Genomic DNA, 27,921 nt, shown 5'->3' on the forward strand with positions numbered 1-27,921 from the left:
AACTTGGCCTACAGGGGCCTGTAAGTTCTGAGTCCTGCCTATGTTTCCAGCTCTGCCTCCTACTCCTCTTTATCACATCATTCCTCCAACGATACTGTCCAGGCTTTAGTTACTCCAATATGATATGCATATCACTCCAGGACCTTCTTAGATGCTGTTTGCTCTGTCTGTGTGATTTTCCCCTTCTTGTTTTCTTAATTTTTTTTCCGAGCTCAATTATTTCCTGCTCATAGATGGTTCCCTAATAATACAGATGAAATTAGGTGCCTTGTTAAATACTCTGATTAGATCTTGTTATGCAGTGAATATCAGTGTTCTGCTAAATTTATAGGTCGAAGCTTTAACCCCAAGAGTGGCTACATTTGGAGATGGAACCTCTAAGGAAGTAATTAAGGTTAAATGAAGTCATAAGGTTGGAGCCCTAATTTCAAAAGATTAATATCCTAATAAGAAGAGATACCAGAGAACTTGTTCTTTTTCTTTTTCCTTCCTTGTACATTTACCAAGGGAAGATCATACGAAGTCATATCAAAAAGGCAGGTATCTACAAGAGAGCTCTCTCACCAGAAGTCTACACTGCCAGACCTTGATGTTAGAGATCTAGCCTCCAGAACTACAGGAGAATATATTTTTTTTTTGTCTAAGTACCTAGTATGTGATGTTTTGTTATGGCAGCCCAAGATGACTAACACAGACTTGTGCTTTCTCTATATAGCATTCATTAGGACTCTAAATTCAACTATTTTTTCTTACTTTTATAATTTTAACTTTTAGTTACAAGTGATACATGTGGAGGTTTGTTACCTGTGTGTATTGCAGGAGGCTGACATTTGGTGTATGATTGATCCCATCACCTAGGTTTTGAGCATAGAATCTAGTAGTTTGTTTTTTAACCATTGCACCCCTCTCTCCTTCCCTCCTCTAATAGTCCCCAGTATCTAATGTGGCCATCTTTATGTCCCTGAGTACCCAATGTTTAGCTCCCACTTGTTAGCGAGAACATGTAGTTTTTATTTTTCTCTCATTGCATTCATTCACTTAATTGCCTCCAGCTGCATCCATGTTGCAGCCTGCAACGGACATGAATTCATTCTTTTAAAAAGTCGCATAGTATTCCATGGTGTATATGTAGCACATTTCCTTTATCCAATGCACCATTGATGGGTGCCTAGGTTGATTTCGTGTCTCTTTGGTGAGTAGTGTTGCGATGAGTATACTAGTATATGTGTCTTTTTGGTAGAATACTTTCTTTTATTTTGGATATGTGCCAAGTAATGGGATTGCTGGGTCAAATGGTAGTTCTGTTTTAAGTTCTTTGAGACATTCCAAATTGCTTTGCACATGGCTGAATAAATTTACATTCCCACCAACAGTGTGTAAGCCTTCCCTTTCCTCTGCAGCCTCACCAGCCTTTGTTACTGTTTTGCGTTTTAATAGCCATGCTGACTGCTGTGATTTGGAATCTCAGTGTGGTTTTGATTTGTATTTTTCTGATGATTAGTGATGTTTGGCATTTTTCATATGTTTGTTGGTCACATGATGTCTTTATTTGAGAAGTATCTGTATATGTACTTTGCTAAGTTTTAAAGAGGTTTTTATTTTTATTTTTTTTGCTTGTTGAATTAAGTTCCTTATACACTCTGGATATGAGGCCTTTGTTGAATGCATAGTTTGTTAATATTTGCTCCCATTCTATAGGTTATCTGTCTATTCTGTTGATAGGTTTCTATTGTTGTATGCAAGCTCTTTTGTGTAATTATGTCTGACTTGTCAAATTTTGTTTTTGTTGCAATTTCTTTTGAGCACTTAATGATAAATTCTTTCTCAAGGCCAGTGTCCAGAATGGTGTTTCTTATGTTTTCTTGTAGGATTTTTACAGTTTGTTTTACATTTAAATTTTTAATTCATATTGAATTAATCTTTGTATATGGTGAAAGAAAGAGGCCTAGTTTTGTTATTCCACATAGGGCTAGCCAGCTGTTCCAGCAGTGTTTATTGAATATGAAGTCATTTTCCCATTGCTCATTTTTAAATGACTTTGTCAAAGATCAGATGGCTTCACTTGTGCAGCTTTTTTCCTGTGTCCTCTATTCTGTTCCATTGGTCTACATGTTTATTTTTGTACTAGTACCATGATGTTTTGGTTACTGTAGCCTTATAGTATAGTTTGAATTTGGTAATATGATGCTTTCATTTCGTTCCTTTTGGGTGGGATTGTTTTGGTTATTTGGGTTCTTTTTTGGTTCCATATGAATTTTAGAATAGTTTTTTTCTAATTATGTGAGAAAGGACATTGGCAGTTTGATAGTAATAACACTGAATCTGCAGATTGCTTTTGGCAGTATGGCCAATTGAAGTATATTGACTCTTCCAATACATAAGCATAGAATGTTTTTCCATTTGTTTGTATCATCTATAATCTCTTTCAGCACTGTTTTGTAGTTCTCTGTACAGGGATCTTTTGCCTCCTCGGTTAGATGTATTCCTAGGTATTTTATTGTTTTTGTGGCTATTGTAGATGGGATTGAGTTCTTGATTTGGCTCTCAATTTGAATGTTATTGGTGTACAGAAATGCTACTGATTTTTTCACATTGATTTTGTATCCCAAAATTTTACTGAAGTTGTGTATCAGTTCCAGGATCCCAAGGGCACAATCTTTAGGGTTTTCTAGATATAGAATTCTGTTGTCCCCCAAAAGAGATAATTTGACTTCTTCTTTTCCTATTTGGATGTCTTTTATTTATTTAATCTGCCTGATGGCTCTGGCTAGAACTTCTAGTACCATGTTTAACAGTAGTGGTGAGAGTGGGCATTCTTGTCTTGAATTCCAGTTCTTAGGTGGAATGCTTCCAGCTTTTGACCACTCATTGTGATGTTGGTTGGGGGTTTCTCATAGATAGCTCTTATTTTGAGGTATGTTCTTGATATAGTTTGGCTCTGTGTTCCCACCCAAATCTCATCTTGAATTGTAATCCCCATGTGCTGAGGGAGGTACCTAGTAGGAGGTGATTGGAATACAGGGGTGATTTTTAATGGGTTAGCACCATCCTCCTACTGCTGTTTCAAGATAGAGTTCTCATAAGATCTAATGGTTTAAAGATGTAGTATGTTTCACCTTACTGTCTTTCTCTCTCCTGCCTTGCTTCTAAGACATGCCTTGCTTCTCCTTCACCTTACACCATGATTTTAAGTTTTCTGAAGGCTCCCTATGTACAACTATGAGCCATGCAGAACTATGAGTCACTTAGACCTCTTTTGTTTATAAATGACACAGTCTCAGGTAGTGCTTTATGGTAATGTGAAAATGAACTAACACAGTTCCTTCAATATCTAGTTGGTTGAGAGCTTTTATTATGAAAGGATATTGGGTTTTATTAAACACTTTTCTGCATCTATTGAGATAATCATGTAGTTTTTATTTTTGATTCTGTTGACACGGTGAATCTTATTTATTGACTTGCATTTGTTGCATCAACCTTTTATCTCAGAATGAGGTCTAATTGATAGTGATGTACTAACTTTTTGATGTACTGCTGGATTTAGTTTGCTAAATTTTTTGAGGGTTTTTGTGTCTATGTTCATCAGGGACAATGATCTGTAGTTTTCTTTCTTTTTCTTCTCTTTTTTAAAAAAAATTTTTGTTTTTTGCCAGGTTTGAATATCAGGGTGATCCTGGCTTCACAGATTAGTTAGGCAGGAGTCTCTCCTCCTTGATTTTTTATAATATTTTCAGAAGAATTAGTACTAGGTCTGTTTTGTATAGCGAGTAGAATTTGGCTGTGAATTCATCTAGTCTGGGGCTTTTTTTGGTTGGCAGATTTTTTAAAACTACTAATTCAATTGGGGAACTCAATATTAATCTATTCAAGATTTCAGTTTCCTCCTGACTCAATCTTGGGGGATTGTGTGTTTCTAGGAATTGAGATTGGTTGTAATGTAATCTTTATTGTTTTTGATTGTGCTTATTTGGATTTTCCTTCCCTCCCTCCCTCCCTCCGTTCCTTCCTTCCTTCCTTCCTTTTCTCACACTGTCATCTGAACTGGAGTACAGTGATGCAATTTTGGCTCACTGCAACCTCTGCCTCCCAGGTTCAAGCAATTCTCCTGCCTCAGCCTTCAAGTAGCTAGAATTACAGGTACCCACCACCATGCCCAGCTAATTTTTTTGTATTTTTAGTAGAGACAGGATTTCACTATGTTGCCTAGGCTGGTCTCAAACTCCTAACCTCACGATCCACCCACTTCGGCCTCCCAAAGTGCTGGAATTACAGGCATAAGCCACTGCACCTGGCCTCTCTTTCTTTTTATGTTAAGCTAGCTAGTGATCTACTGAGCTTATTTATCTTTTCAAGAAACCAGCTTTTGATTTCATTGACTCTTTGTATGAATTTTGGATCTTAATTTTGTCATGATACTAATTAATTATTTAATAAGTTCTTTAATGGCTGCATCTTTTTGATGGAATATAGCCTGCATGGAGGCCAGAATTGGGTTCATCTTGTTCAGCACTTGGCCTCCATTGGCTGTATCATGGTTCTTCAATAAGAAAATGTATTTTTTGAGTGAATGTTCAGGAAGAAAGGGCTTTCCAATGGTAAATTCCTGGAAAATGATTAGTTAGAAAAACAGAACTTCCAAATCATATCAGGAATAAGGCACAGAAAGGCTTGTAAAGTAGCAGACAGTAGGACAACAAAATAAGTCTATTGCAGGAGGACACCTTGGAAATTCAAAAGCATTTCTATTCATTGCTAAAATAAATAAATACAGTTCAAAATTCAGCATAATTTCATAATATATCAATACCTTTTATCCATGCATTTATCCTCATAATTCATCTATAAAACCCTGTTATTTGGAAATAAATATAAAATTATCATCTGTGCCCAAATACAGCAACTTAAAATTAAAGCAACTTGAACGTATTGCTTATCTACTTATTCACCTGAAATAATCTCTTCCCTCCTCTCTTTTATCTAGTGCACAAACTCAACTTTTTAGTCAGTGGTTCCCAACTTTGAGACTTCAGGATGAGCTTCAGAGAGTATGTGTGAACCCTCTAAAATTTATACTCCTTTCATATGAATGCATGAATATGTATTTTTGTAAAAAAAAAAAAAAAAAAAAGGTGGGGGAGTTACAGAAAGCTTGGGAATGGATGCAGTGATTTGAGAATCCAAAAAATAAACTGGGAAGAGGTAATTTGACTACCAGTAAATGATCATCACAGCCACCAAGGGAAAGGAATGGGGAATTCCCTTTTTCCCTAATGAATCATGCTCAGAGAATAATGCCTAAGAATGTTGTCCAGACTGGAAATTGTCACTGTCTTCCCTCTACTTCCATTTTCTATTCTCTGTTTATTGCCTCCTCTCTTTTCCCCTTCCCTTCAGGTATAAATTAGCCATACAGTCTTCAGAATAGTAAAAGTTCAGTATTAATCAAATAATTAAAATTTGAACTCTGAAACTAGAAGCTGAATGAAAGTTATACTGCTAACTAGAAATTTCTAGTCAGTGGTAAAATATTGAATGATTCAAGTAGAAAGGAATGTATCGAAACTATTATTAGAGCTATTAGGCTTAAAATACAGTTATTTAACATGAATGATTATTCAAATACATACATCACCAAAAAATTTACAATGATTTGACTTTTCTGGCTAAAATAGTTGCTCAAATTTATAAGATTTTTTTTAACTTGCCATATTTTGCTGACTTAATACTTTTAGGTTCTATAAAGTTGAAACACATGTTAGTATAAAATATGGTTAATGCATGCACAGATTTAAAATGAGTTAGCTGAACCAAATATATCTTGTCTATTATTCATTTCAAATACGTAATCACTTAGGTTAATGTATGCCTAGAAATGGAAATATATTAGGCCTGGAGTAAAACCAAGACACTCATCTAAACAAAGAATTTTATTTCCTGTAGTACCTACCAGGTATCATTTACCCTTTTCCTTATTAAGAGAACAATGACATTAATGGAGTTAGAAGATTACTTAACTAAAATAATACATTTTTTCCTTTTTTTCCTGCAGGCAGTGGTGGCTAATTAGACATAAGTAGGAGTTATTGGGCAGACTTTTGAGAGTACTCTAAAAAGTGGCTAAGTCATCTGAGAGAATGCCCCCGTTTTACTTTCATTTTTCTCTTCCTATTCAAAACATTAAAGTAATGGTCGAACCTTCAGCATCTTGTCACTTGGAAGCAGCCACACAGCAATGGTAAATATGCAGATAAAAGTGAAGAATCTTGAGAGCAGTGGTGACAACAAGTAGCAGCCTTCATAGCCTTTTCACCATTGTACTGCCTACTTTCAGGTTTTTCCAAGGGCAAAATATAACAAAATATAAACTTTGGTCTAATTTAAACTATTAGTCTGGCCAGCAGCCAAATCAACTTCTAAGTAATACTTTCTTCAATTAAGAATATTGCTGAACTGTACAAAAAAATTAACATTGGTAGCTAAAGTAACAGTGACTGACCAAATTTAAAAGTCTCTGCTCATCTTACTGAAAACCCTACAAATCAACAGGAAAAAAATTCATACAATTTCATGCCTCTGTCATGACTAGAAAGCAGAATGTTGTTTTTAACCACAAATATAAACATCTATTTCCAAACAAGCTTTCTCTTAAGCTTTTGCTGAAGCCTTTGTATAGAAAAAAAAGGACAAAGATAAAATCATCCCCATTAAGAAAAAGTCCACCCCAAAAATAAAAATGTTGAAGAATTAAATTCTCTAGCTCAAAGTTCTATTAGAAAAGGGACTTAAAACATGGAATTTGAGGAGACATTAAGAGACTGGATGAAGGCAGAGGTGGCATTAAGACAATGAATGAGAAAAAGGAAAAGAAAAAGGGGGAGAAAATTTAGGATCCTGAAGAATGGAAGAACCCAGATTTCTCCCCTAGCAATTTTCCCAAAAAGTTATTTATTAAAGAAACTGCATTTAACTGAACTCATGTAAGAGGGGTCCCTAAACTAGACTTCCTTCCATGAATCTGCAAATTTTAACCCCATTCATGTAATCCATAGACACAAGCAAATTTAACTATTCAAAGCCACTATCAAAAGAAAACAGAAAATTAAAACTTTTTACCTAATAAAAAATCTCTAAAATCAAATATGAAAAAAAGAGAAATTGCTATCATCTCTATCGTAACACTCTGAACTAGGTCAAATATATCAAACCCACATGTGGATGTATGTTTAAAAGCCAAAACAAACATGGAAAAATCATTAATCTGAGATAAAAATCCTAAGAACAGAAGTGGACCAAAAAAAAAAAAATTAAAAAGAAAATGAGAGTTGTTTGAATTCAAGAAAGACATAGATGACAAGACAAAAAACTTTTGAGAAATAATGACTAATGAACAAAATGCTAAAAATGGATATGGTTTGAAATAAAAATTTAGTAAAAGGCATTGAGAAAAAGCCAGAAAATAATCAACAGAGTGGAAATGGGAGTTAGCCACAAAGTGTAAAAGAAACCAGAGAGAAAGTAACTGAAATAGAAGACTAGCAAAAAATAGAGTCCTTGAAAAAGATAAACAAAGCAATGTAACCTAACTAACATTTAACACTGTAATCCAAGAATACTTTCCAGGGAAAAGACTTGTATCTTTATATTGAAAGAGTCTTACGGGTTTCTGGAAAAATTAGAAATTGATCTGGGACTATAAACTCTATTATTCCATCAGTCTATTTGTCCATCATTGTATAGATACTACAAAATCTTATTTACTATATTGATGTAATATACGTGGAAATCTGGTAATATGAGTACTTCAACTGTGTAGTTTTTCGTTGCCTTTATGCCATTTGCATTTTCATACAAGTTTTTAAATTAGCCTTTCAATTCCCCTAGCAAATTGTTCTTGTTTTATTGAAATCTCATTGAATCTATACATTACTTTGGCAAGAACAAATACATTTACAATGATTATGTCTTCCCTGAATATGATATATCCTTTTAATTTCTTTCTTTTTTTCTTTTTAAAGAAAATAATATTTGTTTGGGAATAGGCATTGCAATAGGAATGTGTGTATTCAGGATGGTAAAAAATGACAATGGCTTTTAAAGGAAAATGAGAGGACTGCATACTTGTTTTGAGATATTATCCTGGGTTATAAGGATGAATAACAAGGGTGGCACCATTTCAAGGCTGTGCAAATCTGCTGGGCAGATGTCCTTGCACAAGTATTGTTTTTATGAAAGATTGTGATGATCTTTATGTAAGGTTGTGGTTTTTGCAGAATCTTTTGTGATAGTTCTTGTTATCAGGCTTTTGTGTGTGATAATCTTCTTTTCATGGCCTTCTCTGACATCTTTTGTTAGGGCTTTTAACACAAGTTACTCCTTTTTAATTCCAACAACTTTTACAATGGAAACTTGTATGTGCAGGGCTGGTCTTTCCAGCCCAACTTCAAAGACTTTCTTTGTTTATTTATTATTTATTTTTTTTGGGGGGGGATGGAGTTTCGCTCTTATTACCCAGGCTGGAGTGCAATGGCGCGATCTCGGCTCACCGCAACCTCCGCCTCCTGGGTTCAGGCAATTCTCCTGCCTCAGCCTCCTGATTACAGGAACGTGCCACCATGCCCAGCTAATGTTTTGTATTTTTAGTAGAGACGGGGTTTCACCATGTTGACCAGGATGGTCTCGATCTCTTGACCTCGTGATCCACCCGCCTCGGCCTCCCAAAGTGCTGGGATTACAGGCTTGAGCCACCACGCCCGGCAGACTTTCAAGCTGGACCTCTGTGTATCTGCTAATGGGTAGTCTGTGGGAGGATAGTACCTCTTGAAAAGTGCAGCTTTCTGCGTGCCCCTGGGGTTCTTCATGAAGAGTTTCATGGTTGCCGTTTTTTGACGGCTTTTTTTTTTTTTTTTTTTTTTTTTTTTGAAGCAGACTCTTGCTATGTCGCTCAGGCTGGAGTGCAGTGGCGCAATCTCAGTTCATGGCAACTTCTGCCTCCAGGAATTGAAGTGATTCTCCCTCAATCTCCTGAGTAGCTAAGATTACAGGCACATGCCACAACATCTGGCTAATTTTTGTATTTTTAGTAGAGACAGGGTTTCATCATGTTGGCCAGGCTGGTCTTGAACTCCTGATGGCTAGGCTGCTCTCAAACTCCTGACCTTGTGATCCAACCACCTTGGCCTCCCAAACTGTTGGGATTATAGGTTTGAGACATTGTACCCAGCCTTGACTGCTTTTTAAATTCTCCTTCTCAAAGAATAATAAATATCATTTGACTATTAACCACACTGGTGTTAGGCCTGCGATGGTTAATTTTATGTGTCAATTTGATTGAGCTAAGAGATGCCCAGATAGCTGGTAAAGCATTATCTCTGGGTGTGTATAAGGCTGTTTCTGGAAGACATTAGCATTTGAATGAGTAGACTGAGTACAGTACCCATTGGATGGGTAGGCACCATCCAATCCCCTGAGGGATGAAATAAAGAGGCAGAGGAAGGGTGAATTCTCTTTTTCTGTGTCTTTTAGCCGGGCTATCCATCTTGGCTTTGGACAATGAAATGCCTAGTTTTTGGGCCTTTGGACTCTAGGACTTAAACCGATTACTGCACTACCTTCCCACCTGCTGTCCAAACTCCTCCGGGTTCTTTTTTTTTTTTTTTTTTCTTTAAATAGTGTTTTATAGTTTTCAATTACTAGTATTTGTTTTAGTTTGTATGTTTTAAAAATAAATATATAAAATAATTTTAAGTACATTTCTTTTTAAAATTACTTGGTTGACTCTGAGCACATATTAATATGGTGCTGTACTCATTTAAAAAATTGCTTTTTTATACCTTATCCATTTCCCTCTCTCTATGATAGTGTACTCATAATCTATTTATCCCTTGAATAAAAAATACAAGAATTCTGAACAGTCACATCAAGAATTTTTTTGTCATTTTTGCTACCAAAACACAAAATGATTTCAACCTGTTTTAATATACAATTAATATACATTTTGATATCTAATACAAAATGTGATGAAATATCCAGTGTAAAAATGTATTTATAAGCAAATACATACTTATATAATTAATGTTCAATTGCATCATTTGTACCAAAAAAATCACCAAATTTTGTCTTCTTATGTGCTCATATTACACACATTTTAAGAAATATAATAGTTTACAAAGTACCAAAAATTGGGTAGTGTAATGGAAATTCATTGTCTCTCAGTCCTGGAGGCTGCAAGTATGAAATCAAGGTATCAACAGGGTTGGTTTATTCTGAAGGCTGTAAAGGACAATCTGTTCCAGGCTTATCTCCTAGTGTCTGAAGGTTTCCTGGAAATATCGGTCATTACTTGGCTTATAGAAACATCACTCCAGTCTCTGTCTTCATGCACATGTGTCATGCTTTCTGTGTGTCTATTTTCAAGTTCCCTTTTTTTTTTAATAAGAACACCGTTCATATTTACTCTAGTATAATCTTATTTTTTTGTTTTCTTTTTTACAGCTTTATTGAGGTATAATTGACAATTATAAATTGTATATATTTGAGGTTTGCAATGTGATATTTAGATATATGTGTACATTGTGAAATCATTACTATAGTCAAGCTAATTAACATAAACATACTCCACACAGTTATCTTCTTCTTTTGATGATAAGAATATTTAAGATTTATGTCCTTAGAAAATTTCAAGAATATAATACATTACTATTAGGTATAGTTACCATGCTATATATTAAGTCTCTAGAACTTATTCATCTTATAACTGCAAGTTTATGCATTTGACCAATCCCCATTTTATCTTTCCACTTCCCCTTCCTTATTCTCTCCTGGTAATCACCCTTCTACTATGTTTCTATGAGTTCAACATTTTTAGATTTTAGATAAAGCGAGACCACAAAGTATTAATTTTTCTCTGTCTGGATTACTTCACTTAGTGTAATATCCTCCAGGATCATCCAATATTGTGAAGATATTTTCACGAATGGTAGTATTTCTTTCTTGTCTATGCTGGATAATATTCCATTGTATATTCATATTACATTTTCTTTATCTGTTGATAGACACTTAGGTTCATTCATATCTTGACTATTATGAATAACACTGCTACTTACATCTTTAATGATTAAGGTCACATCCTGAGACAGTGGGGGTTAAGGACTTCAACATGTAAATTTTAAGGGGGACACCATTCAACACATAAAAACAACTGTTTCTGTATTGTAAATACTTTAGACATGTAAATTTTAAATATTTATTCAAACCCCTACTTTATCATCAGATATACAAAAATTAAAAATCTGTAAATTTCCAGGGAGAAACCAGAAAATTTACACAAGTCAATTAATGTTAAGAAATACTGCCTTGTGTAAAAGTGAAGAATCCTTTTTACTCTTGACTGAAAAGGTTATGATCCCTCAAGGTAGAATATAAACTTACCTACTTTATTTCATACGCTATTTTGTTTTACAATGATCCTGAATACGTCTATTTTCCTTATTATAATATAAATTTTGGAAGTTAATTATGCAAAATTTTATTTTCAATTTAATACCAATGTACTGTAGATAGTAGGAGTTTAATAATTATTTTTTCAAAGAATGAATGAAAAATCATGCTGATACTAAAAAAGAACTGATTATATAAAAATAGTTATATAGAAATATACAAGGCATTGCTGTCATTGTGTTTTTTAGTGCAGCATATACTTCATTTGAGTAAACATCCTTTGCATGGTGTCTTTTATTTCAAATGATTGCACAAAGTTTGTTAAGTAGCTATGTAGAAACTGCTGCACCTTCCACCGTATTATACTCCAGGGCGAAATGTGACATCTGCTACACAATGCACAACACCATACCAGAATGATTCTATTACCCAGGAGCAACATCAAGTTTGACTGAAAGCATAGTGGCTCAGATTTAGGACAGTCAAAAAATATTACCCAAAGAAAATTTGACCAGCAAACTAGAATTAAGCTATTATTTTGCTAAGAAATCCATTGACTCTTTTGGGACAACAGTAAAATAACCCTTAGGCATTTAAGCAAACTACTATCAAAGTTAGATGCCACATAATTACACAGAAAAATATTTTTGTAGCTGCAGATTTTATGAAAATGTTGAAGTTGTGGATTCAATTTTCAAAGATACTGGGATTTTCTCCAGTCTTTTAAACTACAATGAAAGAAAATTGATAATAAATGCAATATAAATGCAATAATACAAATGCTGCAGATCCCACAACCATAATAGGAATCAGCCAAGCATGATCATAATTTTGGTCTTTCAAATTTCAAGGTCATGGCTTTTAATTTTTTAAATTTATGAGAATTTTGTACTATAAACCATAATAGAGAAAGGTTTCAATATCAAAATACAACATATTTTTCCCCAATTTTTGCTAGAATTGTTGAACAAGAAGATGTACTTACTTATTTTGTAGATTCCAGTACTTCAGTGTGTTTTCCATATTTCAGTTTAAGATTGCAGAATGAGCACAAGTTTTAAATTCACCTTGATTTTCCTATAAATGTCATATCAGACATATTCCAGAGCTTACAGGCAGAAGCTCTTTACTATTGAGGGAGTTGACAGGTAGATTCCAACCCAGCGATTTAATTATATTTCCATTAAAAACTTTTAGCAAGCACTTAGTATTTATTGTCAGTAAGCAAAAGTGCATAGACACCCATTTGTCTTTTATAAACATCTTTCCTAGCTTGTTTTTTCCCTTCTATGTTTTTATGTAAGTATAGATATTTTAAATAATTTCTTGATTAAATCAGTTTTTCTTATAGAAAATCCCTTCTTTATTCAAAGATTAAACGAATACATATTTTCATAAGTTAAATGGTATTATACATATATTGAATAATTTTAAGTATTTAACTATGCCATGCATAGAATTCTTTTGTGTCCTAAAGATTGTAACCTTTCTTTATTAATTTTATAAAAGTGAGCTAGTATCACTAAGAAGAATAGTGTAAATCTGGGGATTGGGGGAATGTAACAAGTTTCTGGGCTGCTAGATTGCAACTCCTTCATAAGAAAGCAATTGAAAAGACATACTGCTGAGCTTCATCATTGATTATACCAGTGTTTCAGTTAATAAGTCAACATGTTTCCCAAGATTCCACAGAATGAGTGTTAAGAAGAATATTTCCGAGAGTGTTGACTTCTTGGATAATTGACACCAAATCTTAATGGAACTGGCTTCTCAAGGTTTATGCCTACTGCATTAAGGCCAATTCTTTCGCCTCTCTTAAAAGGCCCTGTAAGCACCAGCTCTTATACATATGCATAGTTTCCCTTACACTCTCAGAAACTTGTATTTAAAACAGATCACTAAGTGCTTGCCACATAAACTTTACATTTTTTCTCTTTCATCCCATTGGTCATATTATTCCTTTGTCTGGTATTATTTCTAGTCAGCATGCAATACCTCCCTTGCTAGCTTATCTAGCTCTTCCATCTCCACCTATCAAGAAAGAAATCTTGTTCAAGGTGGATTTCAGAATATTATAATCTTCACAAACCCTTTCTTTATTCTAGCAACAAAATGTGGTCTTTGCCTCCCCTTCAGCCATGCACAAGTGTTTTAGCTGTCTAACACAGCTACATTTTCACCTTAATTATAATTCTGGGTTTTTTTGTGTGTGTTTTCCTTTTCAACATCTTAAGGATAGAGAAAATATTTGTTTTACACACATTTGGAATTCCAGTTTAAAGTCTTTGGATTAGGTTCCATTTACATTAAATTCCAGAAAACATGAACTGATCTACAGTGATGAAAAATAGATGAGTAGTTGTCTGGTGAAGTGGATGGTTTAGAGATAGGAGGTGTGGACAGAGAGAATACAAATGGTATGAGGAAAATTATAGAAAGACTAATATACTCACTCTCTTACTTTTGTGATGGCCTCATGGAAATATACATAGGTCAAAACTTAACATTTAAATACGGGTTAGTTATGGATTGTCAGTTATATTTCAATAAAACTGTTTACAAACCAGTGTTGGTGCATTAAAGAAAAGAGTGATTTGTGAAAGAATATCAGGGCAGTGGGTGGAGACTTTTTTGGAAATAGCAATGAAGTTTACTCTTAACAAATGAGAAGAAACTAAGTTCATGGAATGCCAGAAAGAGATTTATTCAGACAGAGGGAACAGCTATAAAATAGTAAAGAACTTGGAATAGTCTGGAAACTAAGAGGAAGCCAGAAATGAGAGAGTAGCAAGGGATGGGATTAGAATGGTGTCAGGGGCTCTTCAAGATCAAAAGTTTGGATTTTATTTGAAATATAAAAGGAAATTATTAAATGCTTTTAACAGGGCTGTATGCTTACGTAATCAGATTCATGTATTCAAAAGATTCTCTGCGATGTGAATAATGAGTCCATGTGTCTGTGTGTTGAGTGGGGATAAGGGTGTGAGACTGGAGATGGGGATTAAAGTAGAAACTGGAAGATTAATTATCCTGGCAAAATGAGAGTGATAAAAGTGGATTGCGTGTGATAAAAGTGCAGATGGAAAAGTGTGAACAGATTCTGGATACATTTTAATGATAGCAGTCATGACACTTGTAAATGGTTTTAGTAAGTTTGACATCAAACAAAAAAGAAGCATTATAATTCAGTTTCTGGCTCTAAGCAACTAGTGAAAGGTTGCTGAGATGGAAAAGACTGCAGGAGGAACTGGTTTCCAGTGGGAAAATCAGAATTTTGATTTGAATGTTATATTTCAAATGACTGTGAAATGCTCAGGTAGAGATACTGAAGCATCTGGGAATTTGAAAGAAGGCCTAGGTGAAAGATAAATCATAGTTAGTTCACCACACACACACACACACACACACACACTCTCTCTCTCTCTCTCTCTCTCTCTCTCTCTCTCTCGTTTAAATAGATTGAATAATTCTCCCCCTTTATCTTACTGAGAATATGCACCAGATAAGTGCAGACCCATTGAGCTGGTTCCAAAGGTTCTTCAACAGACTCAGTCCCTACTGGCCTCTCATAGTGGCAAGTCTCTCATCTTGCTAGACTTTACCATTACAGTGCATAACTAATCAGCTTGTCTTTGTTATAACATAGATCTGAAATACAAGCCACATATTTTACTTGGTTATCAAAGAAACAGCAATCTCTGTCAGTCCTGGAGGAATAAAAGGTGGTAGATTGTTCTCTAAGAAAGTGACTTTGCAAAAGATTCTCAAAATAATTCTGTTCAGCAATAATTTGAGTCTTACTCTTTGACTTTCAAAAAAACAAAAAAACCTAAAAAGCATGTAAATGGATTATTACTATATTAATAGTATTTAAGGCCTATAGAATGAATGGTATCACCTGGGAGAGAGAGAAGAGAACCCTTCAAATGAGGAATTCATAGGAAATTCCAGCATTCAGAAATCTGGCACAGGGAGAGGGCTTAGCAGCAATGATTGATGAGAAGTATATGAAGGGCTAGGAAGAAAATCAAGAATGCATAGCTTCAAAAAACCCAGGAGGAGAGGTTTCTGAAAATCAATAGACTACATGAAATGTTGCTGAAGGTTGAGTAAGATGCAAAACCAACTATGTCTAGTTCTTTTTATCCAGTGCTCAGTATACAGCCTGGAACTCAGGAGGCACTCAGTGTTCTGTTGCTTGACTGCTATAACATCTCATCATATACTGTCTTAGAAAATATGATGAACCATGGATTATTATTGTAGGAATTATTATGCTGTCTTCCCAGTAAAAAGAAACAAGATCATATAGATATCTACAAAAGACTCTATCTGAAACTACTGTGGCGAAAAGCATATAGCTTGGGAAATTTGATTGCAGCACGAATACCAGTCCAAAATAATGCAATTGCTATAATGAACTGCTGATTTTTTATTAGGTTTCATCTAGTCCCTTTACTCTGAGATTTGGAAAGAGCTTTGAAGATACACATTTTAAAAAAAAGCAGGGCTAGAATTGAGGTAGAAGGGAACTTTTCAGTTCTCCAATCAGTTAGATGTGTGGTGAGGACGGACCTATTTGTTACCTAATTTCAGGAGGGCTGCAAGGACAAGGCAGGTATTCCTCTATGCTCTAGAAATATTATTACAAAAAAAAAAAAAAGAAATTCCTGTCATGTAAATCTATTTGTAGAAATATTTCATTTTAAATAGTCTGGAAGGATTTTAATGTATTTTAGTTATATTGGAAAATGAAAAGCAAGCGAAATAAAGCATTAGTTATTAAAAAAAAAAAAACAACAGAGTAACAGAAAACAAAGCCACAACTCCCCTTCTTAGCTAGGATGATTTATCTTTCTATAAGGTAATTCCTTAAGGGCATCTTCCCTGAGTTTTTTTTTCTCTTGATTCATGATTTCTTTTCTATTAAACCTTTTTCAAGCAGGGCCAATCTGACTGTTGAATGATTGACAGAGTTTAAACCTTTGCTAAGACATCAGGCTCAAAGGTTCTAAAGTTGTGGTCGATTACAGAGAAGTTGTTACAAAGGAATTTAAAAATATAAGCCAATAAGCCATATCTACGTAAAATGTAGGTTCTATCCGTTTATAATTTTCTGAGTTCAAGGCTGCATTTCCTCATTCTAACTTCAGAAACCTGGATTTTAGTCTTCTAATATAAATGATTGTATTCCTAATTGGTATGAAAATGGAACACATTGAATATTTAATGATCTGTTTCATATAGCTTGAAAACTAGATTTTAATTTTGTATATTCTTAATTATATTTCAGCTGTATGAAGTTATTCACTATTTTGATTAAGCATTTCCTACATTATGTATAGAGAAAGTGATTGGCATAGAATTTAGGGGATTAATTCTGGAAACAGCAATGTTAGATTAGTGAGGCAACTATTTAGTCATTAAAATTACTACATTTCTAATGATTTTAATCTGATTATTGAACTATTAAGTGTAACAAAAGAAAATATGTTATGAACAAAGCTGGTATTGAAGACTATATCAATATAATACATGCCATATTATATGTACGCATAAGCATTTACTAACCATATATGCATTGCCTCAATGTGGAAAATTTGTTGTTTTAAAAATAACACAATATATAGATTATATAATTCTATGAAATTCATTCTTTTATATCATTTTTATGGAATATGTGTTATGAGTCATTCAAAAAAGAGTTCATTTTTCATTCTTTAGAGATAATGAATTATCAAGAAAATTTGAAAATTCAAAAATAGCTTTTTAAATTCTAAACATAAGTGTTCCTGACAAGTACACAAAAGCCTCATTATCTATACCATATCAACGTCAAATCATTTAAATAGGAGTTTAAGTAACAGAAGGAATATCTAAAATTATTTGGAATGTTGAAAGGCTTTGGAATAAGTTAGTTTTTTTTTTTTTCCACTATTTTACCTGGACATATCATAAAGACATTAAAAAATGTACATGGAGAAAAAGCTTTTCCAAGTATAAGGTCAACATCTAGTTCTAGGAGAAGGTGACAGGAATTCAGTCAGTAGGAAAGAGGGTATCAGTGCAGATCTGTCATAATTCACAAGGATTTAGGTGTAAACATCTTGGATCTTCACCCATAGTTCAGGGGGACAGTAGAAATATTTTAAGCTCAGTTTAGACCACTAAGTTTCAAGGACAGTGATTAGAAAGCCAAATCAAAATGTCTAAGGAGACCTAGTACACTTATGCCCATTTAGGCTTTTGGTTTAAGCAAGGGGGCTAGTGTGTGGGCAGCAGAATGCCTTGGGCCACTGTTTTATTCTGATACTAAGTTTGGTTTATGCAAAGATGTTGCTATTCAGATTGGAGCGAAACACCAAGCAGTGGTTAGAGGTGCAACTATAAGGTTGACTCCTTAGAATATGGGATTGAAAAGGTATGGGGTGATTTTCCTGGTCCTAATCAAAGTAGGTGGGGTTATGGAAATGGGCAAGAGTATAATTTTATTAATTTAGTACAGGTAAAATGAGGGGAGTAGATGAGATATCACTCATTTTACAGGTGTGTTCAGCTTGAATAGACCCACTCAGGACTGGAAGTAGCAAAGGAATTCCAGATTCTGGCTGTAGATTATTTGGGGACTCAGACATGCTAGACTGGATTAAAATATCTCACATTTTGAACATCTGTTTTAGCAGCCAGCTAAGAGTGAAGAATGCAAGGACCATTTAACTGTTAAGTATATCATATATCTGGAGCTCAAAGGGATCTAAACATGCAAGATGGGATAAAACGGTTCTACTTTTAAAGGATACCAATGTGAAATTTTAGTGAGCAGTGATTGATATTATACTTAGCAGGCCCAAATCTTTGAGTTAGTATAGTGTTTCCCAGTATAGAATAGGCAAGATTGAGGAAAGTTATATTCACTATCTCCTTGCTTTGTGGATTTACAACTAGTTACCACACAAAGTTGAGAAATGGCAGTCCAGTGACTCAGGCTCAGGTTCTCTGACTTAATGATCAGAAATATTCTCCACTGGATTTCCACTTAGTACCTTCATTTTGCAAGGGAGGAAACTGAGGCTACTTCTGAGTCATGCAGTAAATCAGAAATGCCATCAAGGTTGTATTTCTATCCAGGCGACTTTCCACTGAGTAATATTTTTAGAATTAATTACTACATACATGTCTTATTTATATCTCATGCATACCATCATCAAGATTACTTCTTCTGTTTTAGAAATATTCATATAATGGCTCATTCTTTATCTTTAAGAAAGTTCCCTGCTTGAAGCTTTTATTGTGGGTTGGACAATTTATAATATATGAGAAAGTAATGTGAAGTTAGGAAAATAAATTTCAGGCATTGACAGACAATCCCTGTTAAAAGTATTATTTTTTTTTTGTATTTTGTCTTGTCTAATAGCACATCATAATCACAACTTACTGTATGCTTTAAAAAGCTAACTATAGACTACTTTGTAGCAAGTTACACTAATGGCAAATCTTGTTAAAACAAGTCATATAAAGGCATTGTAGGAGGTGATAATACTTTTTATAGTTGATAAAGTTCCCGGGAACACAACCTTGCTTTCATACTCTTACAACTTCCTAAGAAAATTGGTCTTTGAATGAGTATACTTTGTTTTTCCTTAATCAGAGGATTGCTTTTTTCTGAAAGTTAAGAGAAACAATGTAAAGTTTCTAACTCTGGTGTGATTCCATCCTATGGGGTTATTCTGTGGGGAAGTGGTCATTTACCTTTGTCTGCCTTCTCTCCCACCTAAATGCATGCTGCCAGTTCATGGAAGAGTCAATGGACATATACATGATCCCCCTGAGAACCCAGAACTATCTTTTTGGTTGTGAACTAAAGGCTGACAGATTATCACTTCAACATGAATAATGATGAAAATGAGCACGAGTTATCTTTGAGAATGTTCAGTTTAGAGACTGGTGCAAGGGATGAATTGAACGTTATTAAAGCAGGGATAATGAATTATGAAGGCAGCTCAATTAAAGCAACACTGGCTGTGTTAAAAATGTCCGTAGGGCGAACTGTTTCTCTGGGGGCTTTGAAAGAGTACTATACATGGTCTTACGAATGAAGCGTAGTTAAGACCTTATACATACTAGTAGATTGCACTTTTAGGCTGTGGATGAAGATGTGGAGTCAGAAAATGAAGAGGAGGAGGAGGTGAAACTCTTAAGTATATCTGAAAAGTGATTTGCCCCTGGGAGTGGTAGCAAGTTTCCTCAGAGAAAAGTATAGCATACTGCTGATGAAGAAGAATATGATGTTGATGATAATTTTGATGATGAGGAAACTGAAGAAAAACTCCAGTGAAGAAATCTATATAAGGCACTCCAGCCAAAAATGTACAAAAATCAAACCAGAATGAAAAAGACATAAAACCAAGATCAAAAGGTCAAAAATCCTCAAAAAAAAAAAAAAAAAGAAAAAAAGAGGAAAATACACTTAGAACACCAAAAAGACCTACTCCTATAGAAGACCTTAAATCAAAAATATAAACAAGAGTAGAAAAAGGTGGTTCTTTTCCTGAAATGAAAACCATGTTCATAAATTTATATAAAGAATTGCTTCTGTATGACTGATTAGGAAGCTATTTAAGATCTCTGGATACGGAAATCTTTTAAGAAAATAGTTTAAGGTTTGTTAAAATTTTCCATCTTATTTTATTTTTATAACAGTTGATATCTGGCATTCCTTTTTATAATACAGAGTGGGAACTTTCCCTGCCATGTTTGACAAATGTTGCCCATGTTCCATTGCCAAAAATATATTGTCCAAAATGCCTGTTCAGTTGTTAAAGATGAAACTCTATTTTTTTCTTGGTTTTAGGTATGAATGAAATTAGGGAGGACATAGTAGATGCAGTGGTCAGACATGAAAATGATGTGAAAGCAAAAATGTACATAGGAAATAAACTAGTGCATTATTTAGAAAAAAACATTTGAATGACAAGGAAAATTACTTATGAGCATAAAATGTATTTAGATATGCCTTGATATCCAAACTAGAGATGTTTATGAACATCTGTATTTCAATTAGGGAAACAAAAAAGATAAGAATGAAATTTAAAAAAATCAGTATTAATAAAAAAACAAAACAAAACAGACACACACATGGAAACCAAAGGTTAGTGGCCATTGTGAGAGTTAGTTACCATAAAATGGCTTTTGTATCAAAATTGCTGGATTTTCCTTTTCCTTATTCTTTATGTACAGTCACTATTTTTAATGTTTTTGAAAGTCCTTTAAGGAATTTAAGGACCCCTTTAAGGACTCAGAGAGTAAAAGTACTGTTTTTATTTGATATTTTAATTTTAGAACAATTATTTCAAATTAAAAACAATATGATATGTACACTTAAGAAATTAAAATGGAATAAAATGGGCATACAGTGCTAAGATTATCTAAATAATTCTTCAGAGGCAAAAGTCATTAAGAGTTTTTTGTTTAACCTTTCAGAAATTATGACAACATAAGGCTTTATATATAGAAATTTCTTTGAATAAAACAAGCATAGGTCATAATTATACAAATAATTATACATACACATATGTGCATAGCTATTGTATATATGTCTACATATATATGTACATATCAACACTTTAAAAAATGTCTTATTGTTTTACTTGAAACCATTTGAAAAAGTTGTATCTCCTAAGGAAATTAACCCCAACCATAATTTTGAATTGTATTGATTTATTCAAAGTATTATTAGGATGATGTGGCAAAGATCTGCTATTTTTTCCTAATATCTACTTTCTCTCCTCTAATCACATGCTGATAACTTAGGTGGATAAAAAGACAACCAGAGTAAAGACTGCATATCCCAGTTTACAAAATATTTATGTATGGCCTTGTAACTAAGCTGCGACCCCGGGCATATTAAAATAACTGATATTTAATGACTCCTGGGTCATTTCCTAATGATCAGTATCAGATAGGGTAAAGAGCAATTCTTGAGGCCATGTTGAGGGTGTAGCATGGTAGGCAGAAGTCTGGGGATGATGGAGTATAATAGAAGGATCTCAACACCCTGAAGCCACGAGACCAAGGCTGGACTGCTACGCCTGGACTGCTACCTGGTCTGCCCCTCATTGGGAAGAAACAAACCTGCATATAGTTTAAACTTATAATATTCTGTTATTATTGATCATAGTTTACCAGTTAAGATTTTTTAGAAAAAGGAAACCAGATAACTTATTTTTAACTCTTTATGGGCTTTAAAAAAATGGTGAATGGAAAATTGTGCATTTCTGCCACTTTCTATTTAAAATGTGTGATCAGCATTTTTTTCCCCTTAGAGAGGTTGTCTAAAAGATGCTGGGAGCCTTTAAAAAATATTATGGCTGAACACTCTTATTAAAAGTCCTCTCAGGATAGTTTGTTTTCCTTGGGTGATCCTTTTACAGTAGGTATTAAAACTCAAGGCTAAACCTTCACAATGACCCTCCTCGGTGCTGGGCTTGGGATCAAGGCCTATGCACAACTGTAAAAAAGCTTTATACTTTAATTTCAGCTTTTAAAAAAAGCTCCTAAGGTATTTCACTAAACGACATATATATTTTTCTTTTTTTCTCTACTTACTGTAAATATCCACATTCTGTTTAAGTTAGTCATAGATCTACATTAGAAGAAATACTATTAATCAAAAAATGCCTAAGAAGTAATAAGCATGTGAATTTATTCCCAGTCTTACAGGCTAGTGAAGGCTTTTGAATTATATTAGATGGCACAAATAACGTTTTAGGATGAGAAATTGCAAAACTAACTTATCTCAAAGTACATGTCAGTTTGGATGAATGTTTTTTCATTATAACAGTGTAAGTATTTTTTTGTGTATATTACTATTTGTTGCCAGTGTCCAAAAATTAGCATTTCATAAAATGTGAATATTTCTATTTGCATTATTCCTAAGAAGAGATTTGTCCCAAGCTTTTGTGATGCAAGTGGATTTAACCTAAATCTAAAATTTAATTACAAATAAGGTGGTTGTGTTGACTCATACTTACGCATTTCAATTAGATGGAAAACGCACCAGCTGGGAGCTCTCCACTTATAGATTAAAAAACATTGATTTCAAGATATCCCAGCATATATAAAAAGGATCCAAATCATCATAGCCTCTCAATACTTTTATTTTTATATACCTATTTGGCATAATACATATTTTTCCATGTTGTCTACTTGTCAAGATTTAGTGGCAGAAATAAAGATACTACATTGGCTTAGAGCATCCCCAAGCAAGTTCATGTTATAAAATTATCATTTCAAAAGCCTTATAATGCATAATTCTTGAATTTTCCTAAATGCATAAAAAGTTTTTTTATTATCTTGTCCTTTGTTTGTGTGTGTTAATTATCAATACAAAAGAAGTTTATTTAAAAGGCCCCAGATGATTATTTTGATCCTTAGAACTTTCAGGACATTATCCTTCTGCACTATTGCAACAAATTAGACATTCTGAGAGAGATGCAGATACAACTTCCAAAGCTACATTTAATTGCATAATTTGTAATAGAAGCTGGGTATGGGCACTGCCTGCAGAGTGATAAACAATCCAGAATAATCTAATCAGCATGATCATTGAATTTTTATTAGTCTTTGGTTAGTTATCCATTAATATGTAAAGGAACCCATCTTAGGGCCTTTATCTTTCAATACTACACCTTTTTAAAGTTACTACAGAGACATTTAGTAACCAGAAAATGAATATCTCTAATTTACTTTAAAATCTAGCTCTACATACATCTTCTCTTGAAAACTTAACTCTGCATTGAACAGTCCCCAGATTTTACTAATATGTTGCTTTTGCTGTGCATACAGTGTGGGTTAACCTTAGCATGTACCTGATATTATCCAATTTTTATATTTGCAAATCACAAAAACTTAGAGAAAATGAAGTTGAGCAACACTTTCTCTTCCTTTTCCATCTTTCGTATCATCTGGAGCTATCAGAACATCTTAGTCCTACTTCTTTCATTAACAGCTGAGTGCCAAATCACCTCACTTCTTTAGCCCTCAGTTTTCTTATCTGAAACATAAAAGGAGTATGACAAGAAATTTTTCTAAGTCCCATTAGTACCTAAAGGGCATTTAAATTAATGTATAGAAACAAAATCAGGATCCTACAAACTTAGTGGCTTAAAACAGCATGACTCTTTGTCTTACAGTTTTTCATGTCAGAAATATAAAATGTCTCACAGGGCTAAAACCAAGGTGTTGGTGGAACTGTGTGATGTCTTGGCCCATGGCTCCTTCCTCCACTTGCAAAGCCAGGAGTATAATCTTTAAATCTTCTTTCTGTCTCTCATTCTCTCTAACACATTAAAAAAGACCCTTGTGATTACATTACTCTCACCTGTGTAATCCAGGATGACTTTTCACATCTGCAAAATTCCCATTCCTATAGAAAGCAATATGTTTGCAGTTTCCAGGGATTAGGATGGAGACCTCACGGGGGAGCTATCATTCTGTCTCCATGCCAATGAACCCTGAATATCTTGCTTGCCTTTGCTTTATAAAGCTACCGTCACTAATTCAATATCTTGGCAAATTTTTCTCCTTTAATATTGACTGTTTTCCCCAATTTCCCAGTTTCTTTCTTTTCCTAAGAATAAGCACAAGTAAACAGGCAAGAGAAAATAAAAATGACAACCTTAAGAAAGTTTCAAAATTTAGGACATACACAGTTTTCCTTCATGGACCCTGGTCTAGATTTCTTCACTATCTAAGTTGGATGGCAGGTGATATTAGATGCCACTCCTCAGAGGTGGTCCGGAAAGTACCTCTTAGAGCTCAGAGCTCCAGAGAGACTTGGGGAGAGGAGCACTGGGTTTCCGCCCTTCCATGGCATTCTTACCCACATTTGTGGAATGAATGGAGACTATCTTGGCAGTAGCTTCTTAGTTCTCCTTTAATGAAGACCACATGCTCTTTTCTGCCACATGAATCTTTTCATTCGTTCAGATGTCAGAGATAAAATCATTTTTCTTCTTCTGTGATTGCCTTCACTCGCTGGTGCTAAAATTATTCATTACAAGACTAGTTTACTTCTTCAGTATAATTCGTCTGCTTTATTTTTTCTCTTTCTCTTTTAAAAATTGTGAATGTATAAGTTGTACTTAAATTCAGTATCGTATTTTTAACTCAAATAGCACCAATGATTTATCTTTGAGTACTAAGTACCTGATGCTTTAATCTGAGTTTCTTTCTCACACGTAACAACTATTATTAATTGGTGAATATAGTCCAGACATTTTTCTATGTATTTGCATATTTATTTGATTAGATAGATCTCTCTCTATATATATGCATGTTAATATTATCAATGTATACTTATCTTTTGTGGAGTTTAAAATTAGTGATGCCATACCATATACTATATATATTATCCTAAAACATTTTTATACTTAGTAAAATATGTTGGTAGTCTTTTAATGTCCTCATCAATTGATTTGCTGTATTTTTTTAATTGACGCATAGCATTCTTCAGCATATATGTACAATTACTTACATAATCGTTTCCCTGTAGGATCAGCAAATGATTATAAGATTAATCCTGTTGTAATCACTGGAAAAATTAGCATCTGTTTATGTCTCTAGAATATCCTCATCAAATAAATGATATATAAATAATCAAGATATATACCATACTGTGGCTTTAAAAGATTAAATTAATTTTTAAATACTGAGCAGTCCATGTGAATATGTTCCTTAAATTTCAACAATACTTGCCCATCTCATAGATGAAACTGTCAAATATTAATGACTGTCTCCCCGACAAGACTACAGAGCTCTATAAGACCAGGGCCATGTGTACTGTGCCCATCACTGTATTGTCTATATCTAGCTCAGCTCCTGGCATATAACAGTCCTTCAATCTGTTTCATTGAATGAATGAAGAAAACCCTAAATGAAATGACATTGTACGGAAGTTTTCATTTCATCAATCCTTACTCTAAAATTTGTACATTTTTAATATGGGAACTTAGAGAACATTTCTACATTTTTTTAAAATCTGAAATTATAAATAAGTGTTGCTTTAGGATGGAGGAGCAAGTTAATAGAAAACAGAGGGAACAAATATCGAAGGGTCTGAGAGAGAATATTTTCCCCAAAGAGACTGGCAAGAAAGGATATATAAATGACATTAGGGGGAAATGCAGAGAGTTCAACTGCACCTCAAGCAGCTGCCAGAGAAATACAGACATTGAACTCAAATCCCTTGGTGCCATGGCCCTGGAGCAGTATGGACGCTGATGGCTCTGTCCAGCATCCTGTCCCCATGCCAGCAGCTTCAGCAGAAGCTGTCTTCACCCAAGATGACTACATTGGCAGCAGTAAAGGGGGCAATGCAGGAAGAAACTGTAGGCCAGGTATGGCACTACATGCCCCAAAAGTGTGCAACCAGATCACCTCATCGCAGTCTATCCAGGGCCTTCTCCCTTGTACAGTAGTGACAGCAGCAGCAGCAATGGCAGCAGAAGCAGCAGCAACTTCATGCTCTCCCACCCACGCCTCAGCAATAGCCACCCTTGAATAATCACATGATCTCACAGTCAGATGACCTCAGCAACTCCTTGGGACAAATGAGCCTTAGCTGCCAAGATTCTACTGAAGCAACTCACTCATCCACAGCTCTATTCCAGCCCCCACTCATCTCTCAGCACCATCAGTGGACTAGCTTCATCATGGCATCCATGGGTCCGCCCCTCCCCACCTCTAACCATTCCACCTCTAGCCATGTACCACCTACTCAGCAAGTGTGGCTACCCCAGGGCTACATGTAGCCCTCTCAACAGATCCATGTTTGTTACTAATCCCCCTGGACAATATCCTAATCCCAACCAGCAATATTGACCTTTCTCTCACCTGGTGGCCTACAGATCCCAATGTGGTCAATAGTTGGCCATCCAAGCAGCCTGGTTTATATCCCATGATGCCTAACCAGCAGCAGGTGTCTTACCAAGGAATGACTGGGGTTCAGCAGCCACAGAACCAGGGCCTGCTCAGTAGTCAGAGAAGCAGCATGGGGGGGCCAGATGCAAGGCCTGGTGGTTCCGTGCATTCCACTGCCTTCTTACCAAGTCTCAGTAGGTAATGACTCACAAAATGTGGTCCAGCTGCCTGCAACCCATGCTGGGCCCTGTGACTGGGTAAGGAGGCCTCCCAACAGGGGTCATACCAGTGTGCCACAGCATGATCCCACCGGCTCAGCAGAACCATATGATCCCTTCTGTTGGATTTCTGCAAACTGGGTGGTGGGGAGCAGGGTGGGGGACATGGTCTCAACAGTACCAGGTACTTCAGTTTCCCTCTTCCTGCAGTCTATCACCAATGCCGCAGCAGTAGTCAGGAGTGTTGTCTGGAACAGCTATAGTTGTCACACCCCTGCATTTCACTAACGGAACCCAACCCCCCTCAGAACCCATGCAGCATCCAGTGGAGTCACTGTAAGTACTACAGCATGGACCATGAGGTGCAGAAGCCTGGAGACCTTTACAGTCCTGACATCAGCCCCCAGGCCAACACACAAATGAGCAGCAGCCCTGACACGTCTCCTACTCACGCTACACCACCCTTTCCTGTCACCAGCCTCAGCGGTGAGTGTCTGCACAGGACTTAGTTCCTTGCTTGTCCTCAGATGGTTCCCCCAGTCTGGGGTTCCAGCACAGGGTGACAGGTGCTACTCCCTCTTCAGCCAGCCTTTAGAGTACAATCTGTCCATCTGCCCTCCCTTGCTCCATGGCCAGTCAACTTACACAGTGCACCAGGGACTGTGTGGACTGAAGCATGGATACCAGGGCAAGAGACAAGCACTCCAATCTGCCTCCCCTGACATGGGGACAAGAGATGTTGTCTTGGGGCAGGTGCTGGAGGTGACAGATCTCCCTGAGGTTCTCATGTACGGAGGCAGACAAACTCTTCACACAGCTTGCCATGTCCACTGCCAAGACCTAGCTCAGGGGATGCCTGGCACGGGTGGAGGGAACGATGATGGGACTGCTGAGGTTGGCCACTGCTTGGACCTTGCTGCCTTGTACATGGCTGTTTTCTCCAGCCTGCTGGCTGCCCAAAATGCCTCCCTTCATCTCAACAACTTCCTGAGTAGCATCAAACTTCAAATGGCCAAAAAGAACTATGACTTGGAGATCCTGGAGTGAGCTAGCTCCCAATAAATGGAGAAGAAGGGAGCAGCACAGAAGGGCTGGAGTCAGGGTAGAGGGTATTGAAGGATCCTGAGAGACCACGGATGGAGACAGGAAGTAAGGAGACTGACACTAAACCAGAGCCTAAGACAATAGTGATGAAGATGGAAAGAGATGACCTTCCCACACCGGCATTGGTCTCCTTCTGGCTGCCTTTCTTTGGGTCCCCATTTTCCCTCTGGTTGGCCCCCTCTGCTTCCCTTCTCTTCCCATCCTCTTGTATCGTTATAATCTCTTTTCCCACCATAAAATTAAT

The 27,921-nt window shown here is 35.5% G+C and overlaps 1 pseudogene; it reads left to right on the plus strand.

Moving 5' to 3' along the window:
* Positions 1 to 19,322: 19,322 nt before the first annotated feature.
* LOC101030139 (R3H domain-containing protein 2-like) lies at positions 19,323 to 27,635 on the plus strand (annotated as a pseudogene).
* The last annotated feature ends 286 nt before the right edge of the window (positions 27,636 to 27,921 follow it).

This window comes from Saimiri boliviensis, chromosome 4, assembly GCF_048565385.1.
Source record: "Saimiri boliviensis isolate mSaiBol1 chromosome 4, mSaiBol1.pri, whole genome shotgun sequence".
NCBI classification, from domain to species: domain Eukaryota; kingdom Metazoa; phylum Chordata; class Mammalia; order Primates; family Cebidae; genus Saimiri; species Saimiri boliviensis.